The 13,910-nt window shown below is 38.1% G+C and overlaps 1 protein-coding gene across 3 annotated transcripts in view; it reads left to right on the top strand.

Moving 5' to 3' along the window:
* LOC109110699 (serine/threonine-protein kinase TAO2-like) overlaps positions 1–13,910 on the top strand; it is a 28,767-nt gene that overhangs the window by 846 nt on the left and 14,011 nt on the right. Inside the window, exon 2 of one of the 3 annotated variants that reach the window (XM_042727751.1) lies at positions 1,579–1,597. The exons of the other annotated variants lie outside the window; for them this stretch is intronic. The gene's annotated coding sequence lies outside the window, so the exon portion shown is untranslated. The remainder of the gene's footprint in view (positions 1–1,578; positions 1,598–13,910) is intronic. 3 annotated transcript variants of the gene reach the window in all.

Genomic DNA, 13,910 nt, shown 5'->3' with positions numbered 1-13,910 from the left:
CAGAACACCGGAAACTGATTGTGCCTCTATTCCTAATTAACATTTATACAATAGTATGCAAAACTTTACACTTTTTTTTTTCTTTTTTAAACACTTGACAATTCATTCAGCACTGAGGCCAACAGAAGTGCTCCACTGCACCCAGAGTCCACAGGAAAGGTTTTAGTTGTGTGGAAGGTGTTCTTCAACTGCACAAACACATTACAGATTTAAGTGCACTCAGTGGGCAGAAGGAAGAACATTACTGGGTAGCATTTAAGAACAATAATAGCACATTAGACGTAGTGTAATCAATACTTGATATTTATTGTGTAATGTTAGTAGACTGTCAAAGACCTCATCAATACTTTGTGAAGATATACTTCTCATTCCTGGTTGCTGGACATTTTGGATGACACACCCAGGTCTTGGAGCCCCTGTTGGTGGACTGAAGATATAAATCAGGTGGTGTTAACTGTTATTTCACCTAAAAATGAAAATGCTGTCATCAGTTATTCACCCTAATCCAAGCCTATAAGAAGACATAATGAACATCTTTTTAATAAACCTGAGAGATTCCGTTCCTTCCATTGAAAGTCTGTGTAACCAAAACTTGGTTGCTTCAAAAATTCATATAAGACATGGTAAATGCAATCCATATGAATCAAAAATGTCAGTCATCTGAGTAGACACCACTGCTTTATATGATGAGCAGGTTTAATTTAGGATTTTATGCACATTTAAACAATTGATCTGTGTTTTTTGAATAAAAGTTTTGGTTACATGGGCTTGAAGTTGAGGGACAGTTAAATCTCTCAGGTTTTTATTAAATATCTTCATTTGAAGATAAACGAATGGGGTTGGAATGACGTGAGGGTGAGTCAGTGATGACCGATTTTGATTTTTATTTTTTTTAATGAACCATCCCTTTAAATATATAGACATTCAAAATGTGCGGGATTTCAGGATTGAGAACTACTGTTGTAAAGATGTCGATTAATCGTTTTTCGACCGGCTCGTGGTTAATCGTTACATCCCTACTCGAGTACGGAAGAAAAGATCTGTCTCTACTTCTGTTTCGCCATGACTTTAAAAGCCAAAGGATCCTATCTTATATCTCCTCTTCTTTTACAAACACGTTGTCTTAGTAATCTCTTGTATAACTTTACTTTTTCTACTGCCAACACAGATCCTAGGGGTGTAACGATATACCAGTGCCACCGTTTGGTTCAGTTTTGGAGCCTCTGTTCTGTTTGCTGTGGAGGTCGGGTTCATGGAATGGTGCCAGCAATGCTAAAGAACACTAGATTCACTTTTATTATTTTCGAATCTTTTGCTTGTTACTGGTATACGTCACTGGATAACACAGTTGCATAATCGCCCCCTGCCCGCGAAATATGAACAGAGTCTGACCTGCCCACAAACACTTCTGCTAGTTAGTGTGTTTACATCATGTTGAGAAGACGCTGTGTTCAAGGATACCACAGAAATACAATTCGAACCTTTTGTTGTGTGCATGTCATTTTATTAAGGACTGCTTCTCTAATCTTGGCTTTTTATCTTTGTTGGCTTCTAATCTTCTTAATTTGGACTAACAAGCGTCTCAGAACCACAACCTGTAAGTACGATTGATACGTTATGTGTACATTTTCAACTGAGTGCTCAAAATATCAAGAGTTTGTGCCAATATATGATGTATACCTAGTGCAGATTTATTTTCCAGGTAAAGCACAATATTACTGTCTTACTGAAGTAGTTCTGATTAGGGATCGACCGATATGCATTTTTCAGGGCCGATGCCGATACCGATTATTACAGATCAAGGAGACCGATAACCGATATTTTGAACCGATATGTGTCTAGTGTTAAAGTTTAAGTGGAGCTATAAATTAAGTATAAAAAGGCCTCTGACAAAGACTCTCTTTAAATTATTTTAACACATCTTTAATTCTGAGAACTGTTCATAATAACAACATTAATATTAATAATAACAACAAACATAAAAAGTGCTGGGAGCATCCATCAGCAGCATTCTGTAAACTAAGTAAAACTTGCATCCATCAGCAGCATTCTATAAACAAAGTAAAACTTAAAGCAAATTTAAACAGCAACAAATGAACAAATAATGGAAAATAAATGTAATCTCTCTCTCTCTCTCTCTCTCTCTCTCTATATATATATATATATATGTGTGTGTGTGTGTGTGTGTTATATTTAGCATTTTATTTGCAACCCAGAATTGCATTAAAATCACACACAACCCATGTTGTAATAGTGTTTTTTTTTTTCTTTTTGATGTGTAAAATGTTTGTTTGACTGTTTATCACGGCGATACAAACTAGGAAGTATACAGGACAGCGTCATCCAGAAACGTGCAATGTGAGATGATTGACAATTTACGTTATTAGCATAGGGTTATTAGTGAAATGAGAGAGCGCGGCCGCGGAGATAACTAAATCAGGAATAGGGAGCTCGCGTCGCGTCAGGGCGTCGGAGCTCGCGCTTGATGCCCTTTCAGCTCTTCAAAATTGCATAATGGTAATTCTGAATCTGTATGATAAATTATTTTGCAATCATGTTAGAATAAAGCAATATTTCTCCAAATATGCACAATTTTTTTGACTAAGAGTCCTAACGGAACGGACGCTGTTCAGTGAAGCTATGTGAACAACACAAAACAAAAACGCAGCAGACGTGAATTCATTCGTGTTGATAATCTATTCACAATATAATGTTAAGTTGGCTGAATGGTGAAAGAAGAAGGTTTTAGTTTCACTATCTCAGCACTGATGTGATGATCCGTTAAAGCATATCACTGCAATGACGGACATTGACCGGGAATTCACAGTATAATAACTGAACGGGGCTTGTCATCATAAATCGATTATATTTAGGTGTTTTGCAACTTCAGTGTAGTGATTTATTGCAACTTCAGGAACGTTTACTGCATTCTTACCTTCGAGAGATAACTTATTGATGTGTGATGATGATCACTGAAGCAGCTCCTGTGCTTTCGGTGTGAGAGCGGAACATTTTCCAGCCGCGCCAGCCGTATTGATTGGCCAGCCTCTTGACTCCCAACAAATCAGACGGACGATGGGCGGGGCTTAGTTTAGGTTTATGAGTGTTGTGTTCTGAATGAGGTGGTTGTTTTTGTGCCAGATCGCGCATTTCAAAATAAAATGGTTTTATCGGCAAATCGGTTTTGAAAATGCTTAATATCGACGCCGATAATCGGTCGACCCCTAGTTCTGATAATTCGCTGTGAACCCACTATTTCCTAAGAATGTGTCGATTATTGTAGACTGACGTTGTTCTAAATACTTCGTTTAATAATTAAGAATGTAGTGTAGTGCACAGACTTTATAATCATAGTGAAATCGCTGTTTATTGTGCTGCACCAGCAGTTATAGGGTTAATGCGGGAGAGACGAGCGAGTTAGTTATGCTGGAGCTCCTGTGATACTGTTCTGCTTTCTGATTAAACGTTAAAGACGAAGCGTCTTTTGTCTTTCGTTCTTCAGACATTACAGTAGACATATTTTGGTTTACAAACTGTATTGTTCCATCAGTTATTCACATTAGCACTCGGCTAACGTACCCATCATTATTGTTTTAAGTGTTCACAGTTTAGCATTTAAACTTTAGCTGTGGGCACGATTCGCTTGCATAAGTGTTTTTGTATTTTATGTCATTATTATAAGAATGGATTGGAGCACTATATTGTTGTTTTATGTAAAGATGCTTTGTCAATGGTAGCACTGGCTAACTGGCTCAAGGACTCATCTCTGTGCCAATCACAACAGGCTTGGCCAGCTGACCAATCAGAGCAGAGTAGGCTTATGGAAGGGAGGGGTTTGCTATGAACTTGCTTGGAATGAATCATTGGCAAATGACTCTAATATTAAATGTATATTCTGAGAAAATGACAATGTTTTCTGACCTTAGATGCATTTAAACCTGTTGTAGGGGACTCCAACACAATATTAGGATGCTTTAAAATACCATATGACCTGCTCTTTAATATTAATTAACACCAAAAGTTATTTTTTTTTGCTATTTTTGACCAAATAATTTTGGTTGCCGAACATTCGGTGCATCCCTAATAATTATAATAATAACAGTAATTGCTCTCTGTTAATTCATGTTAATTAATGCATTAACAAATGAGACTCTGAGGCTTAAAAATTGCTTCTTTGTAAAGTGTTACCAAAAAATCTATTGCCTTAAATCTAATGCTTAAATGATGCAAAGAAGTCATTGGACAACATTACTTAGTCTGCTACATATATATATAAAAAAAATGCATGTGCCATGGATGAATAAAATGGAATAGATGGACAATAAGGAAATGATTTTAATCAAACATGTAGTAACTGAATTTGACACTCGAGAGTCGCAAGCTGTTTGAGAGGTGGCTTTGTGTGCTTTGGCTGAAAGTGCATTGAAGACAGTCTGTCAGAGAGTGCGCGAGTACTTTATGGGTTAAAATAGCTTGAATGTTTAAATTGGCATGACCTAAAATGACATGCTAGTGACAATTCCGTCAACTGTATGAAATGCGCACTAGTCTTGTATTGCAGCGTGCAGCACACTTACAGAGCAAACACAACAGGAATATTACGGATGTGAGGCCATTTGTGCATTTTGAGAGATCTGTCTGGATTCAACCTACATGCTACAGTGGGGAAAATATTTATTTGATCCCCTGCTGATTTTTTAAGTTTGCCTGTACATGTGCCTTGAGCAGGGGGACCTTGCGGGTGCTGCAGGATTTCAGTCCATTGCAGCGTAGTGTGTTACCAATGGTTTGCTTGATGACTGTGGTTCTATTAAATAAATAATAAAATTGGGTTGTTGCCATGTGGTATAGACGCTGTGTGTTTCACTGTGAAAGCGAAACTACTTTGTTTTTGCCTTCCAAAAGAAGACATGACTAAAAAATCATGTTTAGATCACGTTTATAATGGTTTTTATGTTTATGTCTCGTCACTCCGGCCAGACAAGGCATCACAATATGTTAAGAGGCGTAACGTTTCAGTTACACGCTTCAGGTATTCGGCCAATCACAACGCGCTGGATAGCTGGCCAATCACAGCACACCTCGCTTTTCAGAGCTATGAGCTTTGTAAAAATCAACGCGTTTCAGAAGTCAGGGTTTAGAGGAGATAATTTACAGTATGTGGAAAATAATGTGTTTGTTTAACCTTAAACCGTATAAACACATTTTCATTACACCAAATACACAAAATAATGTTCTTTTTATTAGCATCATATGACCCCTTTAATCTTTTGAAATCACAATAATTGTGCATACAGACATCGAGAAGAATCATCGAAATGTAACTTTATATACAAAGAAATTTGATTCCTGACCTTATGTGTCTGATCTGATTTCCGAAATTGGAATAGCTTTTTGATTTGCAACCCTCCTACTAATTATTTAATTCTTGCATGCAAAAAGACCTGTATGGTGACTATGGGGCTATGTAAAATATTTTTTGCGACTTACTAGGTTTATCATTTGTCTCTTTTTCCTGAAAATGTCTGAAAAAATCTGTTACCTGACTGTTGACATCGACATCGCTATATAGGTCCTTCTCAAAAAATTAGCATATTGTAATAAAAGTTCATTATTTTCCATAATGTAATGATAAAATTAAACTTTCATATATTTTAGATTCATTGCACACCAACTGAAATATTTCAGGTCTTTTATTGTTTTTAATACTGATGATTTTGGCATACAGCTCATGAAAACCCAAAATTCCTATCTCAAAAAATTTGCATATCATGAAAAGGTTCTCTAAACGAGCTATTAACCTAATCATCTGAATCAACTAATTAACTCTAAACACCTGCAAAAGATTCCCTGAGGCTTTTTAAAAACTCCCAGCCTGGTTCATTACTCAAAACCGCAATCATGGGTAAGACTGCCGACCTGACTGCTGTCCAGAAGGCCATCATTGACACCCTCAAGCGAGAGGGTAAGACACAGAAAGAAATTTCTGAACGAATAGGCTGTTCCCAGAGTGCTGTATCAAGGCACCTCAGTGGGAAGTCTGTGGGAAGGAAAAAGTGTGGCAAAAAAACGCTGCACAACGAGAAGAGGTGACCGGACCCTGAGGAAGATTGTGGAGAAGGACCGATTCCAGACCTGGGGGGACCTGCGGAAGCAGTGGACTGAGTCTGGAGTAGAAACATCCAGAGCCACCGTGCACAGGCGTGTGCTTTTGAACCAGAAACAGCGGCAGAAGCGCCTGACCTGGGCTACAGAGAAGCAGCACTGGAGTGTTGCTCAGTGGTCCAAAGTACTTTTTTCGGATGAAAGCAAATTTTGCATGTCATTCGGAAATCAAGGTGCCAGAGTCTGGAGGAAGACTGGGGAGAAGGAAATGCCAAAATGCCTGAAGTCCAGTGTCAAGTACCCACAGTCAGTGATGGTCTGGGGTGCCATGTCAGCTGCTGGTGTTGGTCCACTGTGTTTTATCAAGGGCAGGGTCAATGCAGCTAGCTATCAGGAGATTTTGGAGCACTTCATGCTTCCATCTGCTGAAAAGCTTTATGGAGATGAAGATTTCGTTTTTCAGCACGACCTGGCACCTGCTCACAGTGCCAAAACCACTGGTAAATGGTTTACTGACCATGGTATTACTGTGCTCAATTGGCCTGCCAACTCTCCTGACCTGAACCCCATAGAGAATCTGTGGGATATTGTGAAGAGAATGTTGAGAGACGCAAGACCCAACACTCTGGATGAGCTTAAGGCCGCTATCGAAGCATCCTGGGCCTCCATAACACCTCAGCAGTGCCACAGGCTGATTGCCTCCATGCCACGCCGCATTGAAGCAGTCATTTCTGCAAAAGGATTCCCGACCAAGTATTGAGTGCAAACTGAACATAATTATTTGAAGGTTGACTTTTTTTGTATTAAAAACACTTTTCTTTTATTGGTCGGATGAAATATGCTAATTTTTTGAGATAGGAATTTTGGGTTTTCATGAGCTGTATGCCAAAATCATCAGTATTAAAACAATAAAAGACCTGAAATATTTCAGTTGGTGTGCAATGAATCTAAAATATATGAAAGTTTAATTTTTATCATTACATTATGGAAAATAATGAACTTTTTCACAATATGCTAATTTTTTGAGAAGGACCTGTACTTATGAAACATCATCGATATACAATGATATCATCATATCGCCCAGCCCTAGACAGAACAAATCGTAAAATCTTTAATAACATTATTCAACATATTAGTTTAACCAAAGTGCTAACCAGCAGATGAATCATTTACCAAAATAGATAATTGCATCACTGTAGCTTAGCCCAATGTGGTTTTTCACTCCCTCCCTTCACTTAGCCCGAAGCCACATATTTACCTTTCCATTGAGCATGATGTGTGAATTTGAAATGCAATATGCAAATGAGATGGAGGCCAACTAGGATGTTCTTTACATTTTGAGCAGTCTGTGTACATTATGGATTGTGTTTGAATGTGAATTAACCAGATGTGTGATGCATTGAACGATAGTTTGTTTTTCTTCACAATATTTGGCAATTCAAACAGTGCAAACAAACAGCTTTGGATGTATTAACATGAAGAAGATGAAAAATAAGGAACGACACGTCTGATTTTTAATCATCCAAGCAGGGCAGATTACTGCATCTTTATTATTAATGTGCAGCACTGAGTCTCACAACTTCTAAGTGGGTCACAGACTTCTGAGTCTTTTATAGTGTGCTGCAGATGCCAGATTGTGGCATATATGCCAAGCCAGAGAAGAGATGAGAGGAGTTTACAAGTTTAGAGTGGCATTTTGACTATTTCACACTTAGTTCCATTTCCGAAAACCATTTTCACCCCAACCAAACCCGTTTTTAGAAATATGCCATTTGCTCACAGGTTGGGGATTTATTTTCCTTTTTTGATTATTATTCCTTTTTTTTCCACATACACTACCTTTCAAAAGATTTAAAGAGCAGGTCATATCAGGGAACTACACTTACTTTTTCCACTGGTGGCACTTGTGCTACTAACTTTTTCAGTTACTGGCGCAAAACATGATTTGGTCGCACAAATTATTTATAATAATTACTGGATAATAATGAACAATAATGAAACTGTATTGCATACAGATGTGCTTTGTTTTACTTGCCATCTTTTAAACCACATGCCTTGTTCTATTTCTTACGGTACACACAGTGCATTGCTCCGTCTTGTAGCTGAGGTTAGAGGGGCCCTGGTGCAGGGTGTACAGTGGGCCCTGTTTAAAATGGTTTAATTTGTACTGTAGGTTCATTCTATTTATTTATTTGTGCTATATACACAATGTTTACATTTAAGTTTGTTTTTGTTAATTTAAAATAGCACTGCATAGTCTTCACTGTAAAATAAAATACACAATCAAACCTAAATGTATTCAGACACCTTCAACATTTCTCACATTATCACAGTTTATTTGCTATAGTTTAGAAATTGGTAATACAATATGACAATAACTCAGAGTTAAACTGTGTCAGAACAAATTCCTCTTGATAATGTTGGATAACTTTGATAAAAAGATATGTAATGGAATCAACCAAAACTTCAGGCAACTGTCAGTATGACAATATTTACACGACTATCAATACTTTGTTGAACAGTTACTAAGCAAGCAATGCTTTGGTTCAGTCTGTGGTGTGAAAAGGTTGCATTAGCAATTAAAGAAAGAAACACTTAAGCAAAACATGGTCAGGTCCCTAATTTTTTTTTTTTTAATCAATTTCATTGGTAGTCTACAGTATGAAGAATTTTTGGGTATAATATTTCACAGATCACTGTATTTTGCCATACTCACTTACATAAATGAACTAGTGCCCTGCACCCACTAGTAAAACAATATAATCAATTCTATCTGATTTTTGGATTGACTTTGGATAAATTCTTGTTAAACCTAGTAATTCAGTCAAGAGCAGTGAGTGATTTACTTTCATTTTCATACATTAAAGACTCTGACAGCAGAGCTAGTAAAATAGGCTCGCTTACCTTAAGAGACAAACGCATCCATTATAATGATACACATCCGATTTTTTTGTTTCTTTTTAATTTTTTTTAGGACATAACCACAGACTTTTTCGAACACACTTTCCAAGACGGGTATTTCGACATATTTTGTATGTATTTGTTGTCGGTACATAAGCAAGAAGACTTTGAGACGCGTCTCTGCTTGCTCCCTGACAACCAGAACACCGCGGTGCTGAATTGAGCTCTTTCGCTTTTCGCTCTTTATTTTTTTTTCTGTTTATTTAAACTGCGATATGTATTTGTTCGTTCAGGTGCAGGAGGATGCGAACGTCCTGAGGGAGAGCTCGGTTCAGTGTTGCTGTTCGCGAGACGCGGCTCTCTCATGCGCAACGAAAATAGCGCGAGTAACCAGCTGCTCAGTTCAGCTTTCCCGCATCGCGGGGCTGAAGCCAACTTATGTTGAATGCTCGGAGCACGTTATAAAACGTATTCTTAAAATACACATTTCTGTTTTAATAAATGCTCATATTAAATCATAGCATAACACATAAGTAGGTACAAAAACAATCAGTGATACATTTGCGACCCCATAAAAATTTGGGTCGCAATGGCATTTCAAAAGGTCGCATATGCGACCATTTTGGTAGCAGTGTAGTTCCCTGCATATGGTATTTTAAAGTGTCCTAATATTGTTTTGGAGTTCCCTACAACAGGTTTAAATGCATCTAAGGTCAGAAAACATTGTCATTTTCTCAGAATATACATTTAATATTAATCATTTGCCAATAATTTCGAAACTATTTGTTCCAAGCAAGTTCGGAGCAAACCCCTCCCTTCCATTAGCCTACTCTGCTCTGATTGGTCAGCTGGCCAAGCCTGTTGTGATTGGCAAAGAGAGTAGTCCTTGAGCCCGTTAGCCGAGTGCTATCATTGACAAAGCACCTTTACATAAAACAATTATATAGTGCTCCAATCTGTTCTTATAATAATGACATAAAATACAAAAACATTTATGCACTCTGTCTTAACTTTTAATCCGAACGCAGAAAAGGTGTGTCAAAGGAGCACCAGCCTAAAGGCCCCGATATACTTCAAATGAAGTTTGTTTTCGATCTTTGTTTGGGGGCAAAAAGAAGTTTGAAAAGGCTGAGCTTCGGTGTACTGTTTTCAAACATTCCGGCTGGAGGCGGGGTGTGGATTAATGTAAACATGTGCCGCGACGCTCACGCGTATGCCCTAAACACAACAATGATGAAATTAAGAAGTATAGGCAATCTAGGTGTGAGATGGGCACCAATGGTCAGGATATTATAGACAAAAGAATAATGATTAGCAGGAGTTCAGAGTCAAGTATCATGTTTACAATACAAAAGAACCATTCCATTTCCATAATCAGTCCTTTATGGGAAGTGTGAATGTCTCATAGTCTGAAAACTTTAGCATGATGTGGAAAAAAATCTGTTTGTTACTTTATTTTATTAGTGTTCATTTATTTTATTAAACTGGTTAAATTGTTATACCTTTTTATATTTTATGTGGTGTCATGATTTACTTTTGATAAAAACAAAGGTTTATTATTGAATAAATTCGCTTATTGAAAGAAAAACAACAGCAGCAGCAGCAGTATGGTGTAACATTTATTTGAAACACATGTATTTGGTACTTGCTACCTTATATCTTTCTTTACTCTTTCCTTTCATTCTTTTCATTGCTTTGGAAAATTTGTCTTGGATGTTTCTCTGCGTCGCTTTTTGCGTAACTCCGGTTTGTCGACACGAAACTTGTTGCAATTTCTTTCTAGGAATTAAATGCTTTCTCTGAATCTTTAAAGTATGTCCGCTAGCGATCGTACAGGTGTGAATATATCTGTGCCAGCTCAGCTATTTGACCCATTGTATTTATGTTGCTAGTGATAGGACATGTTGTTCTCTTGCCTGACCTCCGTTGAATGAGATGCGAACCAGGGGAAAAAAAATTGCACGTCAAAGAAAGTGGAGTTTCAGAACACACCCACTGATTGCTTAACCGCCACGAACCAATGGAAGCCAAGGAGCCAAAACAAACTCCCCCAGAAAGTTTGCTTTGGTCAGCTGTTTCGAACTGCCGAAACTCAAAACTAACTTCGTATTGGCCTGATTTTATTTGAAATGACGTCATATCAGTTCGTACTTTGATTTCGTTTGAAGTATGTATTGGGCCTTCACTAACTTGTTCAACTCTTCTGCATTAACCCTGTAACTGCTGGTGCAACAAAATAAACAGCAATTTCACTAGGATTATAAAGTCTGTGCGCCTACACTACATTCTTTATTATTAAACGAATTAATTAGAACGGTGTCAGTCTACATTAATCAACACATTCTTAGGAAATAGTAGGTTCACAGCGAATTATCAGAACTACTTCAGTAAGACAGTAATATTGTGCTTTACCTGGAAAACTAAAGCTGCACTAGGTACACATCACATATTAGCACAAAAAATTTATATTTTGAGCACTCGTATCAAACGTATCAATCGTACTTACAGGTTGTGGTTTGGAGAGCTTGTTAGTCCAAATTAAGAAGATTAGAAGCCAACAAATATAAAAAGCCAAGATTAGAGTAGCAGTCCTTAATAAAATGACATTGATACAGCTGGCCCTGTACCGATATTGTGGCACGTGTGCAGCAGTGGACCCCACTTAATTTGAATACAAGAAAAGAAAAGTGCAAGGTTTCTAAAAAATAAATAAATAAATAAATAAAAAATTGAATGAATTGAGCATAATATATAGGCTACAACAAGGTTTAATCTAGCTACAGAGGAACACAACATATAGCCTCATATAAAGAGACGTAATCCCTGAAACAGAGCTTCCCACTTGCACAATACGGAAATATCTGCTATGTGTGTTACTTATTTTTTTTAAATTGACGGCTTGAAATAACACTTTTGCCAGACGAGTCAAGCTGTAAATGTGTCTTATATGTTGTTATTTACTTGTTTTACCGTGCATAACTAGATAAATTGCACCTGTAACTAAAGTGTGATTTTGTTCCTCATATTTTCAGTTTGTTGATTTGGTATGAGGAATGGTTGCTACTTGGTATTTTAGAGAAGAAAACTTGAGGCATCTAAGACCAGTTGGGGAATTTTTGCACTGAGATAAAATGCCATTAGGTGACTCGTGTTGGAAAAGATGTTGTCTTGGAGGACAGTATGCACTTGATTCAAATCGCTCGCGTCACTAGGCCTACATCAAGTTCATCACCTTGCTATGTATTATTTTCCTAAGGAAGGTAATGCTTGGTGACTTTAAGCCATTTTTACTGGCTCTAAGATTTCAGTTTTTCCCCTGGGGGAAATATATGCTATATACAAAACAGCAAACAGGATTATTGAAAATGCACATTCATTCTCTGCCAGCAGGAGGCGCTTAAGAGCAGCTGAAATAGTGGTTTCCCCGGTAACGGCTGTACACAAAGCAGCGCTTGCGTTTTGACTTTGAAATGTGCAGAGCTCATGTTTATTCAACGAAGTCAAGGCAGTTTGGAAGATCTATGGCCACGTTCACAAAGCAGCAGAATACGGTTGTCAGTCCTGTATTTGAGTACTTAATACGGACAGTAACCGAACTCACACCCATAAATCTTCAGGACTCAAAACCGCATTCTCGGAACACATGCGCTGTGTGAACAGAACAGGACTGGACAACTAGTTGTCTGTCATGTCATACAGTGCGAGAGGGAGCTCAAACATGTGTCTACCGTGTGTTATGTGATTTCATGTGTGTTTTCGGTAACTTACAGTGACGGAGAAATGAGCTGTCATCTGAAAAATTGTTCTGTGCGCTATTCAAATGCTCCACTCTCCACCCAAATTTAAAAGCTGCTGTTGGTTAATGAAGATTTGACAAATTAACTTGCGGCACTATTGGACTCTTGTCGTGTCAAAAAGTGATAAGACTTTCAGTTTTATGGACATCGCCATCTTTGATTTTACTTTGGTCGCTGTCGCCATGATTACTGGTAAGGAATGGGGCTTGACTCCCGTTGCACATTCATACAGACAGTTTTCTAAACACAACTGTAAGCTGCTATGTGAACGGGACTTTTCGAGACTCACACCTGTAAAGAAAATGCGGTTGTCAGTCCCAAAACTGACAGTGTGAACGTAGCCTATTTGTGGTGGTCACGTGTTGCTATTAGCCGCTTTTCCACTATTGGTCCGAACGGTTCTCTTCGCTTAACCCTTCCATTCCGTGCAGATCCGGGCCAGTCAGCACGGATACAGTTTCATTTTCCACTGTGGTGCTGGTAACGGAGCTCTTTGGAATGTAATATAAATGCGTCAGTCGTTGCCTTGGTAATGCAAGTGTAATGTAAACAGCGATATGGACAATGATCAGATATTTCAGTTTTTGTGGACTCCTTTTTTTATCTGATATAAGGTCCTTTCGCACCGCTTTAGTTCCAGAACTAAATGTACAGTACTAAAGTACCATTTAAAGGGTTGCATTTGCACCGACAGTGTCTACTAGAAAGTGATGTATGCCGGTCGACAGTGACGTCATTTGTGCACGGCGTTCAACAACAAAAACAGAAGAACAACATTAACAACAGAAGGATGGAGGATGGTGTGATTGAAGCTGTGTTTTTGTTGTGTCTCGCGGGTTTCACAATAATGGACATTGAATGTCGACGTATATGTAAAGCAATTGAAAGAACGGAAAGGAGGACTAAGAATCTCCAACAACAGCTGGCAGTGCAACATTTGCTACAAGTGCCTGCACTTCAGCATCTATCCATTTATCTCTTGTTCTCCATATTTGCGAAATAAGTTGACACAATGTTTACAGTATATTTACACGGCGTTTTAAATCATGGCGGGTGGCCAATCAATGTCTACTTGCATCACGGGTAGTACCAGTTTCACTTTTGTTT

Source organism: Cyprinus carpio, chromosome A3 (genome assembly GCF_018340385.1).
Source record: "Cyprinus carpio isolate SPL01 chromosome A3, ASM1834038v1, whole genome shotgun sequence".
Classification (NCBI taxonomy): domain Eukaryota; kingdom Metazoa; phylum Chordata; class Actinopteri; order Cypriniformes; family Cyprinidae; genus Cyprinus; species Cyprinus carpio.
Note: the sequence above shows the minus strand (reverse complement) of the source record. Positions and strands in the feature narration are given on the sequence as shown.